Source organism: Sceloporus undulatus, chromosome 3, assembly GCF_019175285.1.
Source record: "Sceloporus undulatus isolate JIND9_A2432 ecotype Alabama chromosome 3, SceUnd_v1.1, whole genome shotgun sequence".
In the NCBI taxonomy this organism is placed as follows: domain Eukaryota; kingdom Metazoa; phylum Chordata; class Lepidosauria; order Squamata; family Phrynosomatidae; genus Sceloporus; species Sceloporus undulatus.
In genome coordinates this window covers 161,398,818-161,415,204 of record NC_056524.1, presented here as the reverse complement: position 1 = coordinate 161,415,204, position 16,387 = coordinate 161,398,818, and the positions used below count along the sequence as shown (strand labels likewise).

At 41.1% G+C, this 16,387-nt stretch overlaps 1 protein-coding gene across 8 annotated transcripts in view; it reads right to left on the bottom strand.

Annotated features, from left to right (window-relative positions):
- The window catches only part of GRID1 (glutamate ionotropic receptor delta type subunit 1), an 887,376-nt gene that overhangs the window by 641,547 nt on the left and 229,442 nt on the right, over nt 1–16,387 (bottom strand). The window lies entirely within an intron of this gene.

Sequence of the window (16,387 nt, the reverse complement as noted above, 5' to 3'; positions counted from 1 at the left end):
CCTGTTCACAGACCTCCTCTGAACAAATGTTTCCAACAAAATCCCATGATAGGTTCGCCTTAAGGTTGCCATAAGTTGGAAACAACTTGAAGGCACAAAACACATACACATCTGCATACTGCAATGCCATGGGACCAGAGAGAAGGCATAGAATGATATGCAAACAATGAAATCCAGCTTTTCTGACTACTGAAAAGCAGTATTGTAGCCCTATTAGATCAAAAGAACTACCTGATGTCTGTGACCATTTGACTAATGAAATCTCAGAAACTGTCGCCGGTTACAAACTGGCACTTGGGACGTCCACAGGACGTCCCATTTTAAAAAAGGGGCGTCTCTTCTAGACGCCCCTGGGTCTAATACGGACTCTGTCCATACAATATGGCGCCGGCCATTCCACACGGCCGGCGCCATCTTTACGTATCGGACGCTGTGCGAACGTGTCGCGGTGCCTGTGACATCGCGAATGCACCCCTGGCGCCTCGCGACATCACAGATGCGCTGCAGAAAGAAGCTCCATTTTGGAGCTTCTTTTTTGCTCCGTAAGGGAGCCGCGCGGTGTGGCTGCGATGGCTCCCTTACGGAGCAAACGGCAGCGGCGGCAGACCGCCTCAAAGTGGTGGTCTATAACCCGCCTAGCTAAGTAATTTTCAAGATTTCCAGGGATGGGCTCATATCCTTGTCTCTCCCATGATTAGCCAGCTCAGTATCAATTCTGCAAAATACTGTAAATGTAAAACAGTAAAGACAGGGGAAATGTGTAAATTGGCCTAATTTCTATAAGGCAAGCTGACCAGATTTTTTGGGGGGGTAAAATCTTGGCTGGCTGGGCACAGAGGTCAAAATCATCTTGGAACATTACGCCAGAACAACTACTTGTTGTGTTACCAGCTGCACTTTCTCTGAGCTTGAGTATGAAACCTCCCATTATTTCTGTACACAAAAGAGTTCTCTGGTAGCCCTAGAGCTGGAATTCCTTCTAGTAGGTACTTAGACACAACTCAATGACAGCTTCACCCCACCCCCATTACTTTTTCTGTCCTTGTAGGTAGAGTCTTGCCTGTTACAGACTACCAAAATAAAGCTGCTTTGGGTCTCTTTGGAGGTATGCTATTTAAATGATGCATGGGTCCTAAGAGTCCGCCAAAGCCACACACCATTCCTAAGCACTGGAGTGCAGCTTTGGTGCAGCTTCCGGATTATTAGGATGCATGCATCATTTAAAAAGCATACCTCCAAAGAGACCCGAAGCAGCTTTATTTTGGCACTCTGTAACAGGCCATACTTCACTGGTACTCAGTACAATTCTGCCTGGAATATTTATTCACTTATGGTAGTACATAAACACAACTAAGTAGGGATACAAGTACAGAGGACATGAACCAATAAATGATAAACATGTTCAAATGCTACTGATTTGAGTGGGAGAGATTTTAAAACATCCTTAATTGCCCACACTGAAATGCATGCAATGTAAACATGTGTAACATTAATTGGATAATAACAACTAGTTAAAGGAAATCTACATTTCCGCATACAAAGTAGTCTGACTGCTCAGAATCAGACCCACACCGTTCATCAAATTTATGAGATTGTGGAGATGGAGATGAGGAAATCTTTATTTATAGGGCCTAGGTCTTAGTGAGCCAATGATTAATGTCACTCAGTAATCCCTCTCAATCTTTGTTAGGTCTTCATACAAGCGATATTATTTTCCAAATCATACTATAAATAATTAAGGCCTAGTCATCTTTAAGCCATTAGTATGACATTACAAAACCCAAATATTAAAGCAAAGACCATAAGGTCACAGCAATAAGGGCAGGGCAGGGCTGGAGCCCAGGATCTGTAGGTGACGTTAAGTACAGAATAGAACTTATCAGCTTCCTGCTGCCAGGCCAAGACTGATAGTGTGGGAGCACAATACATCAAGAGACAATCTGGGCTAAGAAGAGATTTTATCTGCATCCAGTCATTCTGCTTTATGAATTAAAACATTTACAGACATAATGGAAAGATTCAGATCGGATTAGACTCCAGCCACAGAGTTCATATCTGGGTCTCTTGTCAGGGCTAGCAGCTAAAATGGCAAGTCATGAGATATAACACTGGTGCAGCAGGATGCTGAACTAGAACTGAATAAGGAGAAGCAATGTCAGATGTCAAACAGACATATAGGACCAGACAGGACTTTATTGGCTCTTCTGGTCAACTGTTGTTGATCAGTCTGGAAAGTGTAATACATTATCTGCTGATCTCTACTGATGTTGCTGCAGTCTCCCTGTACACTGTCCTGGTGGTTCTGGGGCGATGATCCCTGGGGCTTTGCTCCCACCCAGTTCAAGATCCCTAATACCTTAACCCCCCCTTTTCCTTTTAAAACACACATACTTATTTTGCATGCTTTTTGAGCTTCAATTTGAACCATCACAGAAAGTACTGTATAACTTAAATCATCATTTAAACTCGGTTTACATTTGTTCCCTTTAAGACAGAGAGATGTTCATGTCCAGCTGCCAATCAGTGATAGCTGCCAGCTGTCTCTGGGTTTTAGTATGAACTTTGAAGGAGCTATCCAAGATGCCAAGCCTATCCTGGGGATAGGGTTCAACACTATGGGTGGCTTCTTTAAAGTCTAGACTAAAACCCAGAGTGGATTCACCACTGCAGTGACACTGGAGCCACCAGGAGGTGGAGGCATCCCATTCACAAGCTTGCTGTGGGCTGAGGTCGACTCAAAGGAAAGTAACAACAAGAATGACATGAATTTTAAACAGAAAACTGCTTGTCATGGCCTTGTCATGCAACAATTCCTAGATTCTTAAAGGGCAGTTGGGTCAGTTAAAGAGACAGAAAAACAAATATTTCTGTAACATAAACAAGACATTTTGCTACCTGAGGTGGGGAACCCCAAAATGATGTTCCCATTCCATGTCTAAAAGTCATCTTTCAACACTGGTATCCCTCCTTTGGCCTGGAATCCTGTACACAGCAGGGTTGCTTACAGGACACAGGGTAATCGACATGATAAACAGTTCTCTCCTTAGTGCTGTCACTTCCCAGAACTAGCTGCCCGAGAAAACTGCCACACTGTCCCTAGTGACATGGCCAGTATTGCCAATGCATCCGTTACTGACACTTGCAATGTTTGTGCAGTACCCTTCTCACAAGAAGACTGGGCATTGTTTGTTGTCTCTTCCCCACGTCAGCTTTACAAGAGCCATGTAGTATGTTCTCATGTGAAGATATGTGACTAGATTGATGTCACTTAGAGAGTTTTCCAGCTAAACAGAGTTATCAACCTCACCTCTCTGCAGTCTATAATTCAGCTTCTGGGGGTGGGGAGAAGATCAGGTAGAATCCTATATTTTAAATCATCTAAATAGCAAATAAATAAATAAAAGTAAGTGTCATTTTTTCAATACGTGAATTCCAGGAGAGACATTAGGCTGTTGCTTCAAAAGTAATGAAGAATCTTGTGGCAACTTGAAAAACTAACAGTTTTATTCAGCAAGAAATTTAATGGGCTATATTGCAATCTTATTGCTTTGCAGCCTTTTTTAATGCAATAATGTGATTAATAAAGGGATAGAAAATATGATATTTTGGAGAGAAAAAACTGCAAATATTATGTGTTGAACGAAAGCTATAAAACCTGCATTTGAGTCCTCTGCTCTCAAGATTGTTTGCTTTACTCCATAAGGATCGAGTGTTTTAGATCTCAAGAAAGTGGGTTTTATTTTTATTTTTTAAAAACAAAAAACCCAAGATAGGCCTGGCCTGGAAAAGCCTTCTTAACTGGGTAACATGAAGAACTTGAATTCTTGCTGCTGTCAAGTAGGCAGCTATGAATAGTTATGTGCTTTACTATTTTTATTACTGTTGGGGGACTTTCATACCTAGCAATACTAGACACTTTATCCCCAGTCAGTTTTTTCATTGCCAGCATAGATACAGCTATACTTTACGTTGTACTTATTTCCCAGTGTACTCCATTACCTTGCTATACTTTCTCACTGGTGCTCAACTTTAGGAATCCTTTTATTATAAGATTTAGGAGGTGGGCTCCTGACTTAGAATGTAAAGTAACCAAATTTTCAGATTTAGCTTTTCCAAAGCATGCAGGTGTTTCTAACTAAATTATAGACATGTGAACAAGGTAGAAAATGCTGGAGGAAGAAACACATCATAATGGAGAAAATATTGAGGAGGAAGATCACAATGAAGCCTGAGATGTGTTTCTTGAACATAATAGATGGTTAGAAAATCAAGTTATATATGAAAACAGTGGTCTGAGTGGTGTATGTAAGAATCTGGAAGAGAAAAATACATCAAACATTCAAAAGTCCTTAAATTAAGTGATATGATGCAGATGGACAAACTAACAATGTTAATTAACGGAAAATCTGTAAATTAATATCAAAGTGGCTGGGAATAAATTTTAAGATATTGGAGGGATAACTGGGGAAAGGTGGCAATCATAGGATACAAGATATAAAGGCAATAAATAGTAACACTGAAAATACATATTAGACATATGGAATTGATAAAATGGCAGGAAATATAAGCAATATATAAAAAGGTAAATAAGGTGGGATGAAAGGGTGAAAGAAATGAATAATGTATGAGAAAAGAAATATAATTTTTGACAGTAACAGGAACTGAAGAAATACAGCAATATCATTTGTAGATTAGCTAAGGACAGTAAGATGTAGAATAACAACAGCTAGAAGAGAACAGAAATAAAATTAAGAGTCTGAGGAATTACCAAAACCACTAATGATTTCAGGAAATTAAGGGGAGGGATTTATGTGTTGGAAAAATCTTGTTATATGATTTTCTGTGTGTGTGTGGGTGTGGGTGTTTATACATACACACAAACACACGTGTGTGTGTGCGCGCGCGCGTATGTTTCATATATTTTTAAATTATGAGAAAGAATCCTAGTATTCTGACTTTGTATGAATGAGAATGGGAAAGAAGGGATGTAAAACATTTTCAAGACTTAACAGGCACAAATAGTGTTTTAGAGACTTGGGCATTTCTTCGACATTCAACCCATCAACTATCACACAATTTCACCACACCACAAAGCTACATGCTTTCTATATCAATCTCTTCATGCATCCACATATAAAAAATAATGCAGTTTGACATAACTTTAACTGCCATGGCTCAATGCTATGGAATTCTGGGATTTGTAATTTGTTGTGCCACCAGAGCTCTCTGATAAAGGATACTAAATAGCTCACAACACTACAGAATTCCACAGCATTGAGCCTTGGCAGTTAAAGCAGTGTGAAACTGGATTATTTCTGCAATGTGGATGCTGCCTTAATGAAGCATCCCAGGTACAGAGCAGAGCTTCTACAAGTGACCTTCACACTACAAATATGGCCATGCTGTCTGGGGGATTCTGGAAGCTGTAGTCACAAAGGAGTTCCTCTCCCCAGTTGCTCAACAGAAGCCCCAATTCGCCCAGACAGATAGTCATGGCTGGTGGCTTGTATGTCAATGTGGCAGTGAATCCACTGTGGGTTTCAGACCAACATTTAAAGGAAGCAGGCCAGGTGCGGAATGAACCCTATCCCTATGGTTCAGCAGCTTGGATAGCTCCTTTAAAGTTCAGAGCAACACATGGAGTGGCTTCACTGTCTCACTGACATTAGAGCCACTAGCAACTTGTGTAGACAGTCACTACAGATGTACGGTAGTTAGAGCAGCTCTCTCCACTCTCCTTTGCCCTGTATTTCACACAAAGAGACATCTACTACTGCTGCAACTCACTGAACATCGTTACCAAGCAACAGTCTATTTTTTTTTAAGTTAGTAGAAGGAAGAAGGATGTGAATGCCCAATTGTTTGCTTTTCGTGGCATTGGTTCTTTGGATCCTTCCCACAGCAAGTCAGAGGAAAGAAACTAGGGACAAAAAGAGGGCAAACCAAGTGGGTGGAAGAAGGAGGCACTTCCCTGGAGGGTGTGCCTGTAGCAGCCCTCTTAACCAACAATCTGAGCAGAAACATAAGGGCTTGCAAACACACAATACTCCATTTAGAGGCTAATGGGTGAACCAGCTCCGAGTCTGTACAAAACTGCAATGCAACCGTTCAGCACAAAGTCTGTCAATGGGCTGCAAGCTTATTGGGATAAGTAAATACACTGTATAATAACTATCAGTTTTGCTGACGTGAATTGCTCTTGTCTATGCACAACAAGAGATGTGTCCTTTTCCCCTTTTGTTCACTTAGGAGTTATTCACACACAGCTGTCAAGAGGAAAAAACAAACCAGTTTTACTGCATGGATTTGTTCTATTCATATAATGAGACAATTGTCTCAAGGCCATTAATTTTTATTTTACAACAGTTCACTGTAGTAACAATAAGATGGGCCTGGTATAATGCTGTATCTTCTTTAGCAAAGCCAGACAAGGAAGTTAGCAGCACTGTGACAATTAGATTTGGGATATACAAACAGTCCCTATTTAGTTCCGTCATATCTTTTCTCTCCTCCGCTGTTGTCAGATCCAAACTGAATTGCTGGAAAATATTAATATGTTTAACAGGACCACATTTAGCCTGTATGAATAGAGCAACTTTCAAAACCTCCAGGCCAAATTAGCAGAGTAAATTAGCAGTAAGTATATTAGCAGTAGCTAAGTAAAATGAGACAATTTACATTGCCAAGGAAAGATACCCATAGCTTTTCAGCAGCAGAGCTATGCAACTGGCACTGATTTGATCTGAAGAACTTGTGCATGTATGGCTCTGATGGCCAACCAGAGTCAGATTTATGTATGGACTAAAAGCCATTACACATATTCTGCACCAGCAAACTTTGGTTTGCCAAAGATTGTATACTCGACAGACAACTGCACTCATTCCATACTGGAACTGTACGTCTATGCAATGTGCAGTTTAATATATGTTTCTGTTGCACTGTTGGCAGTACAGTAGGCCCTTCCCTTATCCGGGGGATCCATTCTGGACACCCCACACCACATAAGGGGAATTCCATGTATGCTCAAGCCTCATTAAAAATAATGGGGCTTATGCTCGTGGCGTAGTGTGGCGCACACACCAAGGGTGTGCATGCCATTATTCCTTTGGGGTGCACCGAGGCTTTTTCCGGTGCATATGACATGGGCGAATTGTAGTATGTCACTGACAGGAGTACTAGTACTATCCCTCCTGTGATATATCATCCCAGCTAAAATGTGTCCATCTCCATTTCATGACTTGTGAACTGGGCTGTGAAGTGAAAGAGGCACTACCAGCCAAAACCTACTCTGCATAACCTCAGGCTCAAACTACATGTTAAGGACACATTCTTTCTAATTAACTCACATTCCTCCCAACAACAGAATTTCTGTCTCAGCGATCCTTTCCAGTTACTAAATAATTTGAGAAGTGGTGCTGGAGAAGAGTGCTAATAATACTGTGGATGGCCAAAAAAACAAACAAATACAATACATGGATTCTAGAACAGAACAGACTTCAGCTCTCCCTGGAAGCCGAGATGACTAAATGAAAGTTTTCCTATTTCGGTCACATCATGAGAAAAGATGACTCACTGGAAAAGACAATAATGCTAGGAAAGGTGGAAGGATGTAGAAAGAGAAAATGACTGCATACTAAATGGGTGGACATGAGCCTGCAGGACTGAGTAAGACAGTTAAGGACAGGGGGACTTGGAGTTGTCTCATTCACAGAGTCGCCAAGAGTCAAGAATGACTCCAGGCCACTTAACACCAACAGTATTCTATTCCTTCATTCCCAATGTTCAATTCTCTCACACACCCCAACAGATCTTTACCCTATTATCTCTAATGAATGAAACATATTTTCTCCATAACATCACAAGCAGCTCTTGTGCTAAACAAACCATCTGATTTAACTGTCAAAGACACTTATTTTTAAGGCTGAAGCAGGGGGGGGGGGCAAGAGATTTCTAGACTTATAAGTTGGCCCAGGAGCCTTAGAGGGCAAATGTGAAGGGATATTGGTCTCATCAAGTGCCTCAGTAGCTAAAGTATCTTATAAGCCATTCTGAGAGCCTTTAGGGCTAAAGGACGGGGTATAAATACCATAAATAAATAACTAAATAAATAATAAAGGAGATTGGACAGCATTGGCCCAGTTCTATAGAGCACAATCGTTTATGAAATGGAAAAAATACATCTACTAAAGTTATTTCAGAAACTCATTTCTTAGAGCATTTAAATACCACTATATTAAAATGCTCATGTGCCATCTTGGAAACATAAGGGTTAGAAACCTGCCTTTTCTTCTTAATAATGATAATGAAAGCAAGCCAAGGCCTCACCCACAGTGTGAACAGGCTTCTACTGGGAGCTGCAGAAAGAGACATGCAAGCAAACAGAAATGCTGATTTTGCCACCAGCTGTGTTTCTCCCTCATGTTTCACACAATCTGTCCGGTTTAAAGAAGCAGTATTGTGTGTGTGTGTGTGTGTGTATTCATCCTTCACCTTATGAATAATTCAGGCATTTAACAAATAGAGGCAGAAAGTTTTGAAGTTTGGGAAAAAATGCGGAGAGGACATGTTGGTGGTGTTACAGGTGCTTTATAGCAGCTGCCCAACCAAATTGCTTCAATCTGTCTTGGGGTATGTAGCCAGTGAAGATAAGCAGATGCCACATCTATGGTAACTATGCTGCTTTATTCTTTTAATAACAAAATGAATCTTCCTTATGTTCACTATTTTTTTATTTAAAAAAACTAGAAAAGGCAAATAAAAAAACTAGAAAAGTGAGAGTTTTTCAAAATTCTGTGTCCAAGTATTGGTGTAAAATAATTCAATAAAGCTGCTGCTGAATCTGCTTCTTTTTCTTTTCTACTTCTCCCCCCACTTCCATCCCTTCGGCTTGGTGTTTCAGATGATCTCCTTACAGTGTGAACTTTAGAAAGTCCAGAAAATGCACAAACGTGCCAGCAAAATCTGAATCCCTCCACAGAATTGTACTAAATGCTGGGAGGCAATTGTGACAGTAGAGCCAGATTAGGAGGCGAGTCTGCTAAATTACAGCTAATTGTACTGTCTTTGCAGTGAATTTTGGGGTATAGGCCTTAAGAAACATTGCCTATTATTTCCATGTTGCTAATTAATGAGACATAAATTAGTTTCCTTTCCCTGACCTTTAAGTGAGTTCATAATCCATGGAGTAGAAATGAAACGGTAGCAGAAAATTTCCACAGTGGCACGCAATACTTCCCAACGGCCACATTTCGATAATAAATGCAAACTCAAAAGCAGATAAGAAATGCTAACTTGAAGTCACATTATATACATTTAAATGCTGCGTACCTCAAGTGTTTCCTCTTGAGTACCTTGAATTACTTTAAATCAGGGATACACAACTTTTGTGGCCCTAAGACAGTGACATTCATTGTTCATTGAGCAGACACAGGGCAAAAATGTGAGCACACACTTTGCCTGCTCTTCAGCAAACACACACATATAATCCTTGGAAGTAAAATAGCAGTCTCAGAAGCTGGGGTTACTCTCTCCCAAAATCTGATCAGCTGAGCTTTTAAAGTCAATGGTTATTTAGTGTTGTGGGCTGTGCAGAGTACAGTGGGCCCTTGATATCCTCTTTGTTCTGGTTCCAGGACTTCCCATGGATTCCATAATGGATCCTCAAGTCCCATTATGTACAATGGCATACTAAAATGGTGTCCCTAAAAAAATAATGATAAAATCAAGTTTGCTTTTTGCAATTAAAAAAAACCTTTCAAGCTGTGAATGGTTGAATCTATGGATGCAGAATGTGTGGATATGGAAGGCCAACTGCAGAAGGAAGTCCAGTGGAAACTTGGATTCAGGGCGCTCCATATTAATTTATCCTACAAAAATGGTGCTAGGTATTTGCTGTTGTTTTCAAATAAAGGTCAGGGATGCCCCAAGGTTCCAAAAACACTCATCAAGGTTCCTGGAGCAGATGATCAATAATGGCAGATGAATGTTCCCAAAGCATAGCTTGCTTACCTGTCCCACTCTCCTTCTTCAATAATAAGTCACCCATCTTTTCTACCAATGTCTCAAAAGTCTAGAATTTCTAGCCTCTAATAGGTCTGTCCAGAATTTTGAAATACAGTATTACTTTTTTGAACTACAACTCTCAGAGTTCTCCCAGTGGGTTTAGGGAGTTATTTCAAAAGTAACACATCTAAACTCTGGGTATGTTAGTAATTCATAATGCTTAGGAGCATTATAAATGAACATAGCTTGCCCTTAAAATTCTTGTCTGGTTTGGAACATAATCTCTGGCAGATTTTGGAGAGAAGGGCACCTTGCTATCTGACTTCTCTGGTTCTATGAATGAACCTCAGAAGAGAAGGTTAGTACATTTTGTCATACACGATAGGTTTATTGATTACTCACAGTGAGTGTGCAACATTCTAATTATTCATCAACTATTGTGGATTAAGATTGTTTCTGGGTTACCATAAAACAATACAACAGAGTGCATCAAGGTGGCTACCACCACCACTTTCCCTACCAACCACCCTCATAAGCATGCCATTATTGCTTTATATCTGATGCAAGATCATCTCTACACTCTCCTTCCAAAGTGTGAAGCCAGAGTGAAATCCAAAATGATCAGATGCCTCCACTAATAAGTCTTGAGCAGTCCTGATAATAATCTGATCATGGGCTTCTTAAAGGCACGCAGTTTACCCCTGATGGAAACAGATTGTGGGACTAGATCAGTGGTTTTCAACCTTCCTAATGCCACGACCCTTTAATACAGTTATTCATGTTGTGGTGACCCCCAGCCACACAATTATTTTCATTGCTACATGCAAATATGTGTTTTCCGACTGTCTTAGGTGACCCTGTGAAAGAGACATTTGATCCCCAAAGGGGTTCTGACCCACAGGTTGGGAACCACTGCACTAGATGAATCCAGAAGAATTATTTTTTACATTATAAACTAACCTTCTGAAATCTAGTGCCCTCCAGATGTATTGGATTAGAACTCTAACCAAGCCCAACTATGATGGTAATGGGAACTTTAGCTGAGCATATCAGGAAAGTGCCAAGTTAGAACTGTTGGTCTTTCTCTCTCTTTTCACTGTTTGCTGAAGTAACTTATCCAAACTATGAGATATAAATACACTCTATATCAGTATATACCATCACCACTAGGTTTAAGGAAAACCTTTGCTTGCAAGGAAAAGTTTGCAGAATCAGCTCGATACACTAAGCATTTATACTTCCAGGTATTTATCTGAAATGAGCCTTAACTTGATAAATGGAACTGTTTAGAGGCTTACTGCTTGCTGCTCAGCATGGTCCTCAAATTAATGAGCACTCCAGGACTCCCTACAGTTAGCTTCTTGGTACTAAACATCATCATGGCCTTGCTCTGTTCTGCACCCATCACATGCAATTCAGCTTTCATTAGCAAGACTGGAGTAGGCCTGAGTGGGAACAGGCAGCAAAGTCCACTTGGCCTGCTTTTTACTGGCTTATCCTAAGCCATCTATTCTCTTCCATGTGCCAGCTCCTGTCCTCTGTCCCACATGCCATATTTGCTTGTTTCAGGAGGCAGGAGGTTGCAATTTACAAGTGCCCTCAAGCACTATGTTCTTTTGAGGTCAAGCCCCTGCTGGCTCAGCAGAACAAAGCCACCAGGCAGAGTGGGCTGGGAACATCACATGCTCTACGCAGCTTGGCTTAAATGAGCCAAGTTCTGATTTTGCTTTTACAAGATCTCCCAGCTGAGAGAGGCTGTTGTTTCATGATCTATAGTGAAAATAAGCAAAGTAGGGACATCTAAACAGCAAACAGAGGATATAGCTTTATTTAGGCACCACAGTATTTTAATACATTATCCCGATTCAATGATACAAATACTTGTAGAGTGCTTCAGGGCCTGGCAAAGCTTTGGACGGCTGGGTGTGAATAAGCTGGTGCATGGAATAAGCAGTGTTTAGAAATAATGAAGCAGAAATAGTGAAGTCACCTGCACTGGAAACTTCCTTGTTAAGGGGGTCACGAATCCAGGTTTTAAGAGCTATCCAAGGTGCTAAACCCCATTCTGCCAACATGTTCAGTACCCTGGAGCTAAAATTTGAGCTAAACCCTAAATCAGTGATGGTGAACCTTTTACAGACCGAGTGCCCAAACTGCAACCCAGACCCCTCTTATTTATTGCAAAGTGCCATGTCCCTCTGGCTTTCTAGTAAGAAACTCTGTGCTGGGGCAACAGCATGGGTGCCCACAGAGAGGGCTCTGAGTGCCACCTCTGGCACGCGTGCCATAGGTTCACCATCACTGCACTAAATAGATTAAATGGTCCTGTATCAAAGAAGTCACCAGACTTCACTGCAACCAGACACTTTGGAGAACCATGAAGTTAGATTTTGAAAGCAATGTAATGAGTAAGAGTGAAATTATTTTATTAGAGCAAGAAAGAAAAGCAATGAGCAACATATTGAATTAATTATTTTCTACACTAAAATAAGCAACAGCTACATCTTGCATCTGAGGTAGTAGACTATGGCTGCATCTGCACCACAAATGTAATGAAGTTTGACACCGCTTTAACTGCCATGGCTCAGTACTATGGAATTCTGGGATTTATAATGTTGTGGCACCAAAGCACTAAATATCCCATAAAACTACAAATCCATGAATTCCGTAGCATTGTGCCATAGCAGCTAAAGTGGTGTCAAGCTGTGTTTTTTTTAATGCAGTGCATATGCAGCCAAGTCTATAAAAGCTTGTGCTACGACTTCCACTCAGTTAGCCTCAAAGATGCTACAAGATCCCTTTGCATACAGGTTAGTCTTCAATTGCTTTAAACAATGCTTTTAAATGAAAAGTTTCAAAGCTCTGGAGGTATGCACATTTGAATAACATGGCTACTGCCTGAATGTTTCTGCAACATTCTGCACTTTGTTTTAGCCTGTTTGTTGCTATCTAGATGCAGGTGTAAAATACTCATTCAACAAATACAGAACTAGTAACAAATATAGCCCAATTGATATATTCTGGAAGCAGGAGAGCAGCTACATGCTTCAAACCAGTCTAGTAACAATTAGATGTCTGAATCATAAGAAAATGGTGTTATCATATTGGTGCTATTTAGCCCATCACCTTCACGCAATGCCAGGTCATTGATATGGCTAGGGCTGATGTGATTCTTTATTCAATGAGGGTTGCCAGGTGGAAACTATCCCTGGCCCTGAGATAATCATGGCAAAACAAAGGCTCTGTTATGTCACAGGTGACAGGCTCTGTTACAAGGGGTCTTGTCAAGGGATGGTGTCACTAATTGTGATACATTAAGCACCAACCATAGCTATGCATTCAAAAGGAAAACGCTAAGTCTAATAAATGAGAAATGTAAATAAACACAAATGTTTCAAGTCTGGGCCCCCAACCTGAGATTCCTTGCCCAACCTAAGATTCCTTGCCCAGCCTGAAGACCAGAGAAAATGGACAATGCCCTGGGATCTGGGACCCCTACTCTTATTACAGGCTGGATACAATGCACTCTTTACTTGCAGGGCCAACTTGTAGAAAATATAACCTTGTATTGGAAAGTTTGGAAGAATGATGGAGACCAAATTTCCATAGTCATGATGGCTGGAGAATTTATTATCCCCCTTTTTTATAGCTCAGAGAATAAAAGAGAAAAGAACTGAGCTCAGGCAGGCCCAGCTCCAGCCCCACTGAGCGGTTTCTCCTTCCATATTCATTTCTCTCTCCTTCTTTTCAGCAATTATGATAATAAAGTAAAAGTTAAATGAAGCAACTCAGAATTTGGAGCAGAAGTATATGGTATTTTATAGTATAATTTACAGATTGTGACCTTGAGCTATGTTACCATTTGCTTATCCGTAAAATGAGATACCATCTGCTAATTCGTTGTCATGTAGCACACAATTTCTTTGCTAAGATTACCAAATGAAAAACCATAAAAGCAGGTCAATAGAAATGAGGTTTTACTGGAAAGTGAGAGGTAAGAGCATGGTTACAATATAAATCAGGGGTGAGCAACTGTAGTGGGGAGATAAATTTTTGCCTCTGGGGCCCAACAGGAGCCACATAAACTTTCCTAAAATGAGTACTATAGTTGGAAGTCTACTTTTGGTTTTGAAAAATAAGTAGTTTTTTTTTTAAATGTTAAACAGGGCAGAGCATCCCTGCAATTTATTTAGAAGGTGAGCTGCCACTCATGGAAATTTCCAGGAGATGCAATTCATACTTTTTGGCCATGAAAAAAAAGCCACCTAGAGGGATCAAGTGATGCAAAAACAGTCCTGGGGGTTCCTGTATGGCCCCAAGGCTGCACTTTGCCCATTCTGAAGTAGACAGATGCTCCATGTAAATGACTTGGGTTCAAAGTGAGCTGCGTCCAGTTCCAGTGCTGGCTGAGCCTAAAAATGGAAAAAGTTTGGTGAGCTGAGTCAATTTTAATTGCAGTCTAGATAGCATCCCTGGATGCTATGAGGCACAAATTCATCCTAGATGGTACATGAGGTCACCTACCACAGCCTGGCTGCTGAGAGCTCTGGTTCAGCTCAGTGCATAGATCAATGTTCTCACAACATGTATAGAGAAAGGTGCTAATTCACATTCCAGAAGCAAATATTTAGTTGAGGGGCTCTACAGACCAGATTCTCTGATTTTGCTCCCTCTATTGATACCTCTGGTACATCTATTGGCAATGCAGCCAAACCTGGTCATGTTGATTAAGGATGATGTGAGTTATACTCCAAAAATTTGCAGAGCAACAGGTTAAAAAACACTGCTTTGTCAAAGGGTAGCTTCCCACAGTAGAGTTCAGGAAGTTCACAAGACCACCGAAACAGGAGAAAGTTGGCAGGACAGGTAAGCAGATGCAGTCTACACTGCTGATTTGGAGTCAAACTTGATATGTGTTTAAGCACATTTTTAAAGCAAGTGCTAGCAACTGCTCTAGACACTGTGGCGCATTCCGGATGGGCCCTATGGGGCACCGTCGTTACGTGTGAGGGGCGGCGCTTCCTGACGCACCTTGCCCCTCACGTGTAAAGAGTACGTCAAAATGGCGGTGCCGCATACAGATGGGTGCTGCCATTTTGACGTCGCGGACGCGCAGCGTCCAGACATCGCATGCTGGAAGTGGCGCTGCGAGTGCGTGCCTCACGCCTTGCTGCGCCTCTTCCGGGGCGCAGGAAGAAGCGCCATTTTGGCACTTCTTTCTTGCTGCGCCCGGGAACCACGCGGTTTGGCTCCTGCGGTTCCCGGACGCAGCAACCGGCAGCGGCGCGAGACCGCCCAAAACGTTTTGGGCGGTCTGTAATGCGCCTATGTTTACCAAATGCAGCTGTGTAGATAGGGGGACTCAAACTGGATTGGACGCATGGTACACAGGAAGGGGACACAATTACCATTCCATATGATTTTCTTAGAGCTTTGAAAAGGTCCTTCTTGTGAATACAACTCTTAGAATCTGCAACTTCCCAGCCCCAGGTCTCTGCAGTGAAGACTACTCTCTGCCAAAGGAGCTATTTCCTCATAGGTTTTTCTTTTCTTTTCTTTCTTTCTTTCTTTTTTTTGGAATGGGAAATTCAGGAAAACAATGCTGGAGGAGGTTAAGCAAATTCTTTTCCATTGTAGACCACTGGGGAAGCTGGGGAAAACATGCTTTTTGGCATTTTGGGGTCAGTTATAAGTAAATGATCAAAACACACTGACTCTAAGGACAAAGCTGTTTGTGACAAAAGGAAACAGATGTGTACATAGATGTACATACAGCTTAGATTGCTAGACATAAAGTGTGTTAGGCTCTCTTAATCCTTATTCTCAAGATGCTGGTTTCTTGTATATTTGGATTTATTTTTGGTTCCCTCCCTCCTCTCTCCCATTCACTCATTAAAAAACAGAACTGAACACGGCCACACCTTCTGGCATCTTTCTTTATGTGCCAGAGATGGAGAGTTGCCAGGCTCTCCTGATACTGTACTGTTGGACAACATTTCCACTGCTCCTTTACCATTGGGTATGCTGCCAAAAATGATGGGAGCATCTGACCAACAACTTCTGGAAAGTCACTGACTATCCCTACTTTGTATGAAGATCAACCACCATTAAGAACTTGGGAGGGAGACAGAACCCACCAGAGAGATAGTTTTGGAAGTCTGAATTAGAACAGAAACTTGAAGAAATATATTCACAATTGTCTCATCTGCTTGCAAGCATTTTAATCATTCTTACATTTTTATCATATGCAAATCCCAGAAATACTTTATGTTCTTCCTTTAAGGGTAAAAAAGGGAAAAAAATCAGAAAAGGTAAGAAAGGTCAGAGCTAACTTCCCTGCTCATTCAACCAAACTGAGTTCCTTTGCTTAAAATTAGGATAAAGA